This window comes from Tamandua tetradactyla, chromosome Y (genome assembly GCF_023851605.1).
Source record: "Tamandua tetradactyla isolate mTamTet1 chromosome Y, mTamTet1.pri, whole genome shotgun sequence".
NCBI lineage: Eukaryota > Metazoa > Chordata > Mammalia > Pilosa > Myrmecophagidae > Tamandua > Tamandua tetradactyla.
This window is the reverse complement of record NC_135354.1, coordinates 10,405,901-10,421,181: the sequence shown is the minus strand read 5'-3', so window position 1 is coordinate 10,421,181 and position 15,281 is coordinate 10,405,901. Positions and strand designations below refer to the sequence as shown.

The 15,281-nt window shown below is 34.9% G+C and overlaps 1 non-coding gene and 2 pseudogenes across 1 annotated transcript; all 3 read right to left on the bottom strand.

Moving 5' to 3' along the window:
• Window positions 1–404: 404 nt before the first annotated feature.
• Window positions 405–1,332, bottom strand: LOC143672552 (olfactory receptor 5AK3-like; annotated as a pseudogene).
• Window positions 1,333–3,612: 2,280 nt separating this feature from the next.
• LOC143672653 (U6 spliceosomal RNA) lies at window positions 3,613–3,719 on the bottom strand. The gene has a single exon (XR_013169935.1). It is a non-coding gene; the product is annotated as a U6 spliceosomal RNA (small nuclear RNA).
• An 11,252-nt stretch (window positions 3,720–14,971) lies between these two features.
• On the bottom strand, window positions 14,972–15,062 carry LOC143672657 (U6 spliceosomal RNA; annotated as a pseudogene).
• Window positions 15,063–15,281: the final 219 nt, after the last annotated feature.

The following is a 15,281-nucleotide window of genomic DNA, read 5'->3' as shown; positions in this document are numbered from 1 at the left end:
TTCATTGTAGATGATTAAGGGAACTTGGAATAAATGGCAAATAATGACCTTTTAATATCCACTAACTACTTTAAATATATATTAAATGCAAATGACTGCTTCTAGTCTTTAAGAATATATTTGAACTATAAAATAGTTATAAACATTTATTATGTGCTTTGAGTATTTAGTCTTGGTAAAGCTGCTCTTCATGGGTAGTATTGATAATATTCCAAACTATATTCCTAGGAAAATTTGTTCCAGGATATCTGTTACTATATTCCCCAAGCTCTTAAATCTTATATGTTGAAAGACATAATTTGATTGAAGGTGAGGACATGTTGACAATTTAAGAAACAATACATTGTATTAACACATGTCTACTGGATGCTTGAGGTGACCAATTTTAATAATTTGCATCCAAATTAGATGTACTTTTTCCCTATCACCTTTAGAGCTTCTTTTACCTCCTCATTTCTCAAACTGTAGATCAAGTGGTTCAACATAGGAATCACAATACCATAAAATATGGAGGAAACTTTCATGTTGTTCTGGGAATTATTAGAATGAGGCTGTAAGTACATGTAAGAGAAGGTTCCATAGAAGATGGTGACTGCTGTCAGATAGGAGGCACATGTGGAGAAGGCTTTCTTATTTCCTGCAGCAGAAAACATCTTTAGGATAGTGACCAGGATATTTATGTAGGAGAAGCTGGCAACCAGTACAGTGGGCATCAAGTTAAAACCCACGAAAACTGTTAGAAGCATGATGTTGTAGTCAATTTTGGAACATGACGGGGAAGTATTGGGGGAACATCCCCAAAAAGTGATTGATGGTATTAGGCTTGCAAAAGGGCAGTGAAAATGTAATTCCTGCGGGTATGGAGGAATTTATTGAGCCCATCACATAGGAACCAGCTGCCAGTTGGATGCAAACTCTTCAGAACATGACTGTAGGATAGCAGAGTGGATAAAAAATGGCTACGTACCAGTCCACTTCCAAAGCAGCCAAGAGGTAAAAGTCATTCATTGCAAATGTTGCATAAACCCATAATTGCACTACACATACCATGAATGATATTGATTTATTTACTGAAATGAAGTTTTGCAACATCTTGTGAGTGATAGAAGAGGTATAACAGATATCAACAAATGCCAAATGTTGTAGGAAAAAGTACATGGGTGTCTGAAGTCTGGAATCTGCTTTGATGAATAGGATTGTTCCAATGTTACTCAACATGGAGTTCAGGTAGAACAGTAGAAATACAATGAATAGTTCATGGATGTATCTGTGTTGGACACCAAATCCCTGAAGAAAGAATTCAATCACCTCAGTGCCATTTCCATGTGTCATGACTGTCAATATCTAGGAATGTCCAAGGAAAGAAGGGAGATCTTTATAACTTCTCAGATGTAAAATGCTATTAAAGTTTCATGATTTTTTAACTTGAATTTTCATGGCAAACATTCACAATGAGGTTTATTGCTTTTCAGATTTTTTGGATGCACTGAGGTGATTTGAAATCACTGAATAAGCAGTTATAGTTCAGCCATGGATTCATTTTCAATATTAAGAATATTTTCATAGACGAACATTTATTTCTAATATGTGTTGTTCTGACAAACATAGATGAACACTTCCCCCATCATATTAAACAAATATTCATATTTTTATCAATTAACACAAATATGATTATGTACCTTTTACAAAGACTTACAGTTTTTCTCAGGTATTTGCCATATTACTCCATGCCCAAGTGCATGAAATGAATGAAATGAATAGGCTTAGTTATAGATGAATTCCCTCTGAGATATCTTTGAGGTCCACCTGTGCTTCAAAACTACTTTTAAGAGTTTGTTTCATTGTGCTACTGTCCTTAGCACATCTAGGTGACACCTTTTATAAGCCAGATAGATTTAATATACATATATAACATATCCCATTTATATATATATATATGTGTGTGTGTGTGTGTGTATTGGCATGTAAGACTTTTACTCAGAAGTGTACATATTGGCATATATATGCCAATTGCATTAGTTTTATTTTTGGCTATAATCTAGTTTCAAGAAAATCATCTTACAATAAGTTTTTTGTTTTTTTACTTCTGGAAAAGCTACCTCTTTACCAATGATTTGTGCTGCTGACATGATTTCACAGATGATTTTTCAACCCCAAACTCTCTGACGCCAGTTTCTTAGTTCTTAAATCCCATTCTGCATTGCTATCATTGCTCATTGTGGAGCACTGAGTCATGGACTCTTAATAAGACACAGACCACCTTGCTGCTCATTAACATAGGTCATTTGTTACAGACACAAAAACTCACCAAACTTATAGTCACACCTGCAATAATACTACAATTCTGGATAATATAATCCTGCCATAATATTAATTCTGCTCAGTGGAACATGTCAAAGGTGATGTATGTCATTTCAAGGCTTAATCACACTCCCCAGCCAGCCAGAAAAATTCCATTAAGACTTTCAATTCCATTTCTTCCTTATGTGTTGGGTGAATACTGCTTTGGGGGAAATTTAGAAGCAGTATTTTAGATGTGCTAGATGATTTAGAAGAAGCCCTGTTAAATTTGAACTTTAGATATACTCCAAATATTTTTTATTGTAATTATGGTCTAAATATCACACGGAACACACTTATGTGTGAAAAATTATTCACTGTTCCCGTGGAACTCTTATTTAACTAGTCATTTTTCATTTATACTTGCTAAGTGGCAACCTTACATGTATTGCCATGACTATTTTCTTTAGACTGGATTCCCAAAGGATCATGGACCAGAGTGCCCTACCTGCAACCCCTTTCCTCCACTGGATATTTTATATACTTATTTAAGTAAAGAAGTTGTAGGTTTATAGCAAAATCAATGTAAAAAATACAACGTTGTGAAATAACCCTGTATTGTTGGCACTTTGGAGCACTGTGGTACCATTTTTAAAATTGATGAAAGAATATTAAAACATTACCATTAACTATAGCCTATAGTTTAAAATAGGTGTGTTTTGTCCCCTATACACCCTATTATTAACACCTTGTAATGGTGTCATACATTTATTATAAATCAAGAAATAACTGTCTTATATTTGTTGTGTTAACCACAACCATTGTCTACATCAATGCTCTCTCTGTTTTACTGTTCTATGTTTTATCTTCTTACCTTATTTCTAGTAACTTACAGATCCTCAAAGCTCACCTTTGAATCACATTCACACACTCAATTGAGCACTCACAATAATGTGCTGCTATCACCACTATCCATTTCCCAACATTTGCAATCAACCTAAATGGAAATTTTGCACAAAATAATCTGCAAATCCCCTTTGTCTAAGCCCATTCAATCCCCTGGTAACCCACATGCTAGATTCTAACTCGATGAATTTGCTTAGTTTAATTATATCAAATCAGTGAGGTTATATAACATTTAACTTTTTTATCAAGCTTATTTCACTCAATACAATGTCTTCAAGGTTCATTGATGTTGCATGAATCAGAATTTCACTCCTTCTTGTTCCTGAATAATATATTATATATATATGCCACATTTTGTGTATCAACTCATTGGTCAATGGACTCTCAGGTTGCTTCTGTTTTTGAAAAATTGTGAATAATGCTGCTAAAAATATAGAACACTTCAGAATTTTAATGTCATTTCTTGGGCAGGGAACATGCTAAATTTCTCTGTGTGGTTCTAATTTTATTTTATTTGCTGACAAATCCTGCAACCTTCATTAGATTTTCTGTGATTGGAAAAACTATTGTGATAAGTCATGGAGATTTAAGGATTCTTTTTTATAGCAACCAGTCTTATTTTAAGAAATATTCATTGCATTATGTTTTTGAATATTCATAAATTACCTTGCACCTCCTGTCACATGCAATTTATAATATTGCTAATGTAAGAACTCAGCTCTGTGAGTTGTGAGTCTGTTGATTGGTTCAGAATGCACCATTTAGTAAAAATAATTAAAAAGCATTATTGATAAATTTCAAAATGTTTTCCCAAACTTCCACTCTATGTCCTGGAATACTGTAATATTTGTGGATTTTGCACAGTTATTAAATTAGGCATTTAAAGAAGGCCTCGAAATCTAACCAGTACTACTGGTTAGATGAAGTCATCATTAAGTGGCAGTTGTACCTGGCTTTGTAGCTACAAAATAGTAGAGTCAATTCTATACAAGCTATTCAAGCAAAATATTGATATTTTCCCAGAAACTTTACATCTAAATGAGTATTGTCCAAAGTGCTTTGGATGCAGAATATTTAATACCAGCAATTAGTGCTGTTAGCCAAATAGTGTTTGAGAATTCTTGTTTGGAGTTGTTTCAGAATGTAAATTTTAGTCTTGAATAGAAATCACTAGTACAATTATTGAATCCTTGAGAGTTATTTGAAACAAATGTGGGCACAAAATTGGCAAATTTAATTTTGAAAACTCCTTCAATATTCTGCAACAAGCTGAGTAATGTAGAAGACAGTGAGACAAACTAGACTATAGTGAACACCTGGAAATGTTACCTAAAATATTGTAAAGATTATTTTAAAGTAATACCAGGTTCACAGGTGGGTAAGGAAATTGCTTATCAATTGCAGATTGAAAAGGAACTTCCAAACCAGTGTGGATGGTCTGGGATGAGGCCTGATCTGCCTGAAGTAATTTTCCATCAAGGAAATTTAGATCTTAATTTAAAGAGCTAAATGGGGGGGATAGGGAATGATGTCTTGGATACACAGAGCACATGGACTCAGATACAGCTCAGAACCTCGAGGACTACCAGCTTGGTGAAGAATGTCTTAGGAAAAAATCTCTGATGGGTTGCAATACGATTACAGCAACAATGAAACCAATGTGCCCACCTCAAGGACACATACTGAAGGATTTAATTTAATTAGATATTTAGACAAATGAGTGCAGGTGACTTTGATCAGGAAAATGGTTCTGAAATCCAACAAATCTCTATAAAAATAAGTTTTATTTAAAAGAAGTTCCATCTGCTTTACAAGATGTTAGAGACACAGGGATTGATTTTTAGGGTTAAGAAGTGTCCATTTGGTCCCTTCCCTCCAAAATTTAAGCATCTGATATGTTGAAAATAAATTATTTTTACACTATGGAAAAAATAAGAGACTGTAAAGTCTTTTATCCTGGTGAGTTAAGTGGCATTCAAACTCTTCAAGATGTACTCAGTTTTTAGTTTGCTTTTCTATAATCAGTGTCAAAATGAATAGTGTACAGATGGAGTTGCCAAGCAGATACTGTGATTTAATTTAAGGAGATATCTCACCTGGTTTGAGGATCTAGAAACCTTTTTAAAAGTAAGTGGAAGGGACAAGGGTGATTTCATGGTAAAGTATTTGCCTTCCATGCAGGAGACCCAGGTTCGATTCCCAGACCACACAGATAAAAAAAAAGTAAGTGGCTTTTAATTTGACTCTAGACATATGTCTGTGATTTTACCAGCTGGAGACCATAATGCCAGGAAAGTCACCTCCAAATTGAGGAGATAACTTGAGCAAAATCATGGTGATGTTGCCCCACAAGCTGAGGGGGAGAGGCAAAGTGGACGCACGGTTTTTTATACTTAGGCCAACACTGCTCTAATTTGCAGCAGTTTCTGCACTGAACCACAGAAAATCTCCTGAGATAGTCTTAATGAAAGCAAATATTGATTCTAGACCTGGTCTCTCTTTACTCCAATTTCCTAGCAGGTTTTTATGGCAAATTGTTTCACTAAAACATTTAATGTCTATCAACAATATTTGAGACACTGCTTTAGGTTTTGAATGTCTGAAGTGTTCCTCACTGACCCCATTTGCAGTTTGCTACTCCATTTCCACTTCGGATTTTCTGTAGGTGAAATGCTGCACAAAACCAAAGACAACCTCCCTGGCAAATTTCTCCAACTTCTGTTCTTGTATTTTCCTTCCAGACACTACAGAAATGTATGTCTACTTAGAAAAAAAAATACAATAGGAGCTCCTTCTTTAAAGTCGTATTCATTTTAGAATATTCTTTTCTATACCTGCTGCAGGCTGGTGCATTCCAGGCTGATACTGTTGCATCTGCTACAAACAGTGGATATTTTGAGTGTTTTGGTATCAAGACTTATTCTCAAGAGAATTTCAGACTCTTGAGGCTGGTTTGAGGGCATAGAGTTGAAAGTCTCAATTGAGACTTCTTTCTTTTTTACAATTTAAAAATATTCTCCTTTGGGATAGTGACTTGTTTGCATTCATGTGCTTAGGGACCATCTCTGGTTTCATGGGTTTAAGGATTTGAATCATTCCTTCACTTATCCAATTAGTATTTATGAACTGCTCATTGCAGTTGAATTTGGACCCTGATTATCTACCAAGTACCAGGCACTGTCCTGGTTGCAATTTGATGGAACAAACGCTGCTATGCCAGAAGGCAATCCAGGCTGAACCTGCTGGTGGTAATCAGAGCTGCTCCCAAAGTGTCATCCCATCAATGATCCCACCATATTTTGACCACTGACTGCTCACAGTCACCCTTTCCCCAAGTCTTATGCATGCCTAAGAGGAAACTATAAATCTCATTTTTGTACAGGCAACAGTGGCTCAGTGGCAGAATTCTCACCTGCCATTCTGGAAACCTGGGTTTGATCCATGGAGATGCCCATGCCAAAACAAACAAACAAACAAAAAACCCAAAAAATCTCATTTTTAAAACTAATGAAGGCTTTGCTTTTTCTCCCTCAAGAACAATGAAGTCCCTATTTGAGTGCCTCACTAAAGCCCATTTACTTTTATTTCTCTTTCACATGCTCCCTACTCTCAACCTCCCCTTTTCCTTGCCTTACTTGATAGTAAGCTTGTTATTTCGGCTCAGGATGATAACTGTAATCTCTTAAATGACCTCCTTCTCACAAGTCTCTCCATCTTACCAAAACGCACATTGGCTGTTGTGTCTTCCTGGACTAAATTCCATCAATGACTTCCCACAGCTTTCAGGATAAAGTTCGAACTCCTTGGCCCAGAATAAAAGACCCTTTACAATCTGCACACTGCTTCAGCTCCAAGCTTAACAGGGTAACACTACTGCTCTTGAAAAGCATGTGGTTTTCCAACTCTTGCTCCAGAACTCTAGAGGTCTGCATGAAAACTCTTATTTGGCCTTGCCAAAGTCTCAACATAATGTTTATCTAGCACAGATACCTCCTACATCATGGGATCTATGGAACCTTAAGTTCAGGATGAGAGCTGCTCTCATAATAAAGCTTGGGCATTCTTTAGTGCCCTTTTGGTTCTTGTCCCCACCTTTCAATTCCTTCAATAAATGTATTGGTACAACATTCTCAAAGATGTTATATACTGCTTCTAAAACTGAAAAGTTCTACCAAGCATTATGCCTCTTTCTTAGTGGTAGGAACTGTAACCTCTAATGTCTAATTAGATATCTATATCTAACATTCAAACTACCCTTAGGGAGTTTCTCTTTTAGTACTTTCAGGTCTGATATGGTAGAACTGGTAATTTCTTAAACTACACCAGGATCAGAATCTCCTGGAAATCATTGAACATTCCCCATTTTAGATGTATTGAACCCAAATCCATAGAAACTGCTTCACAGATATGTGTTCTTTAAAAAAAGTCTGAAGTTGGAGGTGTAAGGGTGGTTCAGTGGCAGAACTCTTGTCTGCACTGTGGGAGACCTGGGTTCAATTCTGAGTTCATGCTCATCCCCCAAAACAACCAACCAAACAAAACAGACAAAAAGCAAAATGAACAAACAAAACTTCAATAAATGGTGCTGCAATAATGAGATATTCACGTGAAAAAATAATGAAATATCACCCTGCCATACAAAATCCAAAAAAAAAAAAAAAAACATTCTGCAGGTGATATTGTTGCAGCCAGTAGTTTGGTATTTGAAAACTATGGACACTGTCCATATGGTCACTTCATTTGTGTACTATTTACTAAAAATATACTGTAGGTAAGACTTAGTGCTAGGTATAATGGAGCAACAAATTTTGATGCTTGGGGTCTTCTTAATTGCATGAGTACTTCACGCCTCTTTAAATCTGTTACCATTATGCTGAGATGATTGGAATTCAGTTGCTTATTTTCCACTTGTTCATTATTTTCTGGTGCCTTTATGGGTCATATAGAACAGAAAGTAACCAGATATTTGATAGCATGTGAATATCTGTTAAAGTCAAATTCAAGGAAAGGGAACCACACAAAATATTTCAAGCAGAAAAAGACTTAGTGAAGAGGATTTTGTCTTTGAAAGTATTTTTAGGTGATGGAGGAACAAATGAGAGGAACACACCAAGAGTGCTGGGATTCAGAAGTCAGGAAGCTGCCTCTCATTTTCTGATGCACATGAGTAGACCCTGGAATTCCCCATCTGGTGATGGCAACCACATCTAGCCACTCATGTTGCTTTGCTTTGCTGGACAGAAAGAAGTCAATCTTCAGCTGACTTTTACTTTCCAAATTTACTACGAGTAAATCTGATTTCCACCCGTAATGCTAGGTGGAAGCACATACGGTGAATGTCCTTCTGAGCTTTCAAAATTCTCTAATTAGAAGAAGAGTGGAAGGGAAGTTAAAAGGGATGATTCATAATATCTGCCCCCCAAATCAAGAATGATCTAAGTGATTACCATTTTTTAGGAGGATTTCTCCTCCTAAACTGTAAGAGAAGATAAAAAATTCTATGAGAAAGGAAAAATAATATTTTAAAAATGGTTGATCTTTGAGTTTCTGCTTCAGGGATTGTTTTTCATTCTTCATTCTGGCTTACCCTGCAGCTACCTCTATAGTTGGTTGTCTTGGCTTCAGGAAGCTATTCTAGCCTGTGAATGAGTCCCCTACAACTTAAGCCCTCTTTCCTTGGGAAATAGGGTATTTTATTGGGGGGAAGAAACTCAGATGTTTCTTCAAGTCTCTGGATAAGACATGGCCTCTGTTTCAATTATGAGACTCCAGTGGCCTTATATATTGAGGAAATAAATGAATGAATGAAGAATGAGCCAATCACCTTTGTTCTATGTGGGAGCCCAGGGGCTGAGCTGTTCCTTGAGTCTTTGTGAAACTCTAAAGCATGAAGCCACTTGTATGACCTGGGTCAGTTAATGTTTAAGCTAACCTCTTAACAAAGGAAGAATGCACAAATGATCAATGTACTCAAGAAACCAGACCCCTCTCTGTGTAAGATGCTCAACTATACCTTATAAATCCATTCCCAGAATCATGTTTACTGTTAACATATAATCTTTTTCATAAGACCCATCTGCTGTTTTTGTCTTGGACCCCTATAACTGGCTCTGTTGATTCCTGCCTAATTCCAGAACACTTTCACACTGAGGTCTGTACTGGCCAATGTCAGAGCAACTTGGTTCCCTGACTGACTTCCTTCCTTCACTCCTTTGAGTAAATTCTTATAATAAGATTCATGTCTAAGTCCATGCCTAGTGCTTTATTTCATCTTCTGACTGGAAAGGCCCCTGTGGACCAGGATGGTCCATATTTGCCTTCCTTCCTCTGAAGCCAAATTGCCTAAAAGAGTAACTAATGAGATGTTAAATAATGGGTAACTATGCAACTTCAGAACATTACTACTTCACAGTGTAGAAATGAACATAGACTCTTGAATTTATGCTAACTGTTGCTAAGTAATATCAGGCCAGGTCCTAGCACATCTGATTCTACATTTGCATTGGATACTGCTGCTTTTGTTTACTTGCTGGAAGTTCCATTTCCTCTTAGGATTTCCAAGCTAAGTAGTATGCAACTTTACATTTTGCTCCATTTCCATTGGACATTGTACATTCTTACATCTGGAAAGGGTTTTCTTAAGTGGAATTCAACATTTCTCTGGAACCTAATTCAATTCTTTGTCTACTTTTCTAATGACTCTTTAGTAGTATCTGGAGGTTCTGGGCTTTGAATGCACATGAACCCACTCTGGTATAGAAGACCCTTTCTTTTAAAAATAAAAAGTCTACTTGGAGGAAATTCTATATTGATTTCAGGTTTTGTTTCCTCTCTTCTCTTAGAATTTATGTGGGATATAATATTGAAAAATGAATCTTTTTCTCTTGCCTAATTCTCCTTTTATTTTTACTTTTAAGTACATCTTTTTGGTATGTTCATTAGACCACCTGGTGTTACTTTGATGGGAAACCTGTTCTGTCAACCAGTTGGCATAATATTTGCAATACTCTGTTGGTAATTTCTATTGCCTACCTCAATCTATTTGTCAATGTTTTTCTAGCAACACTTCTTCTTGATTTAGAGGGCTCATGGCCTCTGTTGGAGTTCCCACTGAGTTTCTGTACATTAAATGCTCTGAACTAAAATGATGGATATGTATCTCATTAATAGATGGCCACCATTTAGAGTTTTAAATCTATCTACATTCTAAATGCTTTCTCTCCATTAGTGAAAAAAATAGAAAATCATTGCACCACTCTCCTTTCCCTAGTCTAAGAAAGAGATAGATTCTGAATCAAGAGGCAACTAATAACAGAATTAATTTTTTCATGTGTTAATATATGCTGTTATCCTGAGGATATAAGGTAGAAAACAGCCTGAGTTATGAAATGCTTTTGTTAATTAAAATGCCTTTTAAATAATACATTTATTTTACTTTTAAATTTGTGCAAAATAGGAAAAGAATTTAAAAGTGCTTCATTGTAGATGATTCAAAAACTTGGAATTAACAGAAAGTAGTGTACTTTTAATATTCACTATTTAGTAATTTTTAATACTTATGTACAAATAAGAGTACTTCAGCCTTTAAAAATATTTTTGAAACTTATTTGCACTGTTAAATACTTTGCAAAATGTATACATGGTTTAGATATTTAGATAGTCTTGATGAAAGCCTTTTACACAGGCAGTGTCAGACTTATTTTTCAAAATATTCTAGGGAAAATTAGACCCACGAAAACTTCTTACTCTAATGCCTACATTCTTAGATCTTATATATTTTAAAATGTAGCACTGATCAAAGTTGAGGGCATGTTCTCAATTTAAGAAATAACAAATCATATTAATTCATATCTATTGGAGGCAGGATGTGTTGCATTTTAATAACTTCATTCAATCAAAAAGAATGTCTTATCACTTTTAGAGCTTTTTTTAACTTCTTTATTTCTTTTTTTTTTTTTTTTAAAGAGAGAGGGAGGAAGGGAAGGAAAGACAGAGAAGGAAGGAAGGATAGAAGGAAGGAAGAGAAACATCTTTAAACATTTTCTTGTTTTATTATATTTTGTTTGTTTGTTTGTTTCTTACATGGGCTAGGGCCAGGAATCGAACCGGGGTCCTCCGGCATGGCAGGCAAGCACTCTTGCCCGCTGAGCCACCGCGGCCCGCCCTAACTTCTTTATTTCTTAAAGTATAGATCAGGGCATTCAACATGGGAATCACAATACCATAAAATATGGAGGCAACCTTCATGTTGTTCTAGGAATTATTAGAACAAGGCTGCAAGTACATTCAAAAGAGGGTTCCATAGAAGATGGTGACTGCTAGCAGGTGGGAGGCAAAGTAGAGAAGAATTTTTACATCCCTACAGATGAAAGCATCTTTAGGATAGTTACCAGGCTGTGTATATATATATATATATATACACAGGCTGTGTATATATACATATACATATACATATATATATGAGAAGATGACGACAGACACGGTGAACATCAAGTTAAATCCAACAAATACAACAATTCACATCATGCTGATGTCAATGTTGACACATGAAAAGGCAACATCACAATAAAAGCGATTGACGTGTGGTACTTACAAAAGGACAGAGTAAATGTAAAACTTGTGTGTACAGAGGAATATTTTGAGCCCATCACATAGGAATCAGATACCAATTGGATGCAGACTATTTGAGACATGACTAGAACATAGTGGAGTGGATAACAGATGGCTGCATACTGGTCCACTCCCATGGTAGCCAGGAGATAGCAGACACTGTCTGCAAATGTCACATAAACCCATACTTACATTACACATCCCACAAATGATATTGATTTGTTTTCTGATATGAAGTTTGCAACATTTGGGAAGTGATAGCAGAGGTATAACAGGTATCAACAAATGCCAAATGTTCTAGGAAAAAGTACATGGACATATGAAGTCTGGAATCTGCTTTGAAAAGTAGGATTGTTCCATTATATAGGTCACATAGAGCAGTAGAAATACAGTGACAAGGACATGGTGAGAACTGTATTTGGCATCAAACCCCAGAATAAAGAATCTTAACACTTTAGGGCTATTTCCTTGTGTCATGGCTGTCAGTATGTAGAAATGATCAAGAAAGGAAGGGAGATTTTTGAAACTTCTCAAAATTAAAATACTTTCAATGTTTTATGTCACTTGTTTGACTTGGCTTTTCATAGCAAATATTCACAAAAGTGTTTATTGCTTTCCAGATTTTGTTTTTCCTTTTTTGAAATCACTGAGAAGCAGTTATAACTTAGCCATGGATTCATTTTCAAAGTCAAGAATATTTGCAAAGAAGAAGACTGAATCTAATATGTGCAGTTCAAACAAATGTAGATGAAGATTTCTCCCATTATATTAAACAGATATTCATATTTATTCAAATCACTATGCAGCTATTAAGATATGATCAGGCACAGTTTACAAAGACCTAATTTTTTTAATATTTGCTACATTAATCTGGGTCCAAACTCTTTACATTAGTAACCTTAGATAGGGAAGATTTTTCCACGAGATATCTTTAAGAGTCACATGTATTTCAAGGCTACTTACAAGAGTGTCTTTCTTAGCACATCTAGGTGACGTTTTTATAAGTCAGATAGATTTCATATATATCTAAGAGCCATGGTTTATTTTTTGCTAGATTATTTATAGGACAGCCAGTTAAATTTGAGTTTCAGCTATACTATAAATAATTTTTTAGTTTAAGCATTGCCTAAATTATTGCATTTTCATATATATATATATGAAATACTTTTTTTATATATATCCATATATATATATATATATATATATATATATATATATATATATATATATATATATATATGAAATGGTCCAAGTAGATATCTGCCCATATATATATATATTTATATATATACTTCTGAGTAATAATATTCTCCCATTGCATTGATTTTTTATTTTTTGATTATACTCTAGTTGCAAGTAAATCATCTTATAATGATTTTGGGTTTTTTGTTTGTTTTTTGCTTTGATTTTTGTATTTTTGGTAAATCTATCTCTGTACATGTATCTGTTCAGCTGACATAAAAAAATTAACTCATGATTTTTCATATACTACAAACCCTGAACTCTATTTCTCCAGTGTCTTAGTTCTTAAATGCCATTCTTTCTGGCTAAATACCAGTGGAATAACATTCCATTTACCCTTACATGGCACAGATTGTCTTGCCACTCATTAGCATGTGTCTTTTCTTACAGGCACAGAACTTCACCAAACTTCTAATCACACACACAAGTGTGCATGGCTATGATAACTGTTCAGCTGAATGGAACATGGGGAAAGTGATGTATGTTATTTCAATGTTGAATCACCCTCCCCAGCAATAAAAAACCAATTCCCGTAAGACTTTCAATTCACTTTCTTTTTCATTTGTTGGGTGAATATTGCATTGGGGAAATTTGAGAGCCACGTGTTTTTTGTTTGTTAGATGATCTATAGGACAGCCAGTTAAATTAGAGTTTCAGATATGGTATAAATAATTTTTAATGCAAGGGTTGCCTAAATTATTGCATGGGACAAAAAAAAACAAAGAAAAAAGAAGGGAGAGTTACAGCAGAGAAGATATGTTTTAACAAATGAATATGACTGCTGAATAATTATATTAATATATCTTTTGATCTCCAGTGTCTTGGAACAGGTAGAAGAGAAAATGAAAAATCTTGGAACTGCACATCATACCAAACATTAAAATCTGTTCCATAACAACTTGTTAAAATGTACTTGGAAATTTGTTGCTTTTCTGTATGCATGTTATTTTTCATGTTAAAAAAAAGAAAAAAATGCTGCATGGGACATACCTACAGAAAAAAATAACTCAGTGTTCCTCTGAAATTCATATTGAACTATCAATTGCATTTATACTTGCTAAGTGGTTCTCTCAGCCTGGGTTCCTGAATGACCATGGCCCCTGCCAGCATCTTCTTCCTCCATTTTTTTAAACAGAATTTTTTATATTTTTTTAATTAGGAAAATTGTAGGTTTACCGAAATGTCATGTAAAAAAATACAACATTCCCATATAGCCCTCTATTGTTGACTATTGCATTAGTGTGATACCTTTGCTAAAACTGATGAAAGAATATTAAAACGTTTCTAACTACAGTCTGTAGTTTACATTAGTTGTAATTTTTCCCATATACCACCCTATTATTAGCACCTTAATGTTGTCATAAATTTGTTGTAATTCATGAAAGGATATTCTGATATTTGCAACATTAGCCACACTCATCATCTTCAAGATTTATTCTGCTCTATTATCACATCTTTTATTTTCAAACATTCCTTCTAGTAATTTGCATGGCCCAAAACTTTCTCTTTTAACCACAATAGCAAACATAATTCAGCAATGTTAATCATACAATAATGTGATACCATTAACACCATCCATTTCCAAACATTTACTGCCAACCTAAATAAAACTCTGCACAAATTATCAGCTCATAATTGTCTACTTACATTCAATTCCCTTGTAGCCTATATTCTAGATGCAAACTCCATGAGTTTGCTCATTATAATTACTTCATATCAATAATATTATACCATATTTGTTCTTTTTTGTCAAGTTTATTTCATTCAACACATTGGTCAAGTTTATTCGTACTGTTGCACGCATCAGGTCTTCATTCATTTTTACAGCTGAATAATATTCCATCACATGCATATACTACATTTTGTGTATCCACTCATTGGTTGATGGATACTTGGGCTACTTCCATCTTTGGGTAATTGTGAATAATGCTGCTAAAAAATGGAATTCGCCTGTGTCCTTGAACAGGGGCCATGCTAGCCATCTCTGTGTTCTTCCAATTTTAGTATATGTGCTGCTAAAGCCTGCAACCTACACAGGATTCTGTGATTGGGAATGACTATCGTGATAAGTCACTGAGATTTGGGGATTATTTTTTGAAGCATGTAGTCTTATTTTGACAAATACTCATTGCAATTATGTTTTTGAATGTTCATAAATTAACTTGAGCTTCCTGTGACATGTAATTTTAATATTGCAAAGGTAAGTACTACACACTGTGAGTTGTGAGTCTGTTGTATGGTTT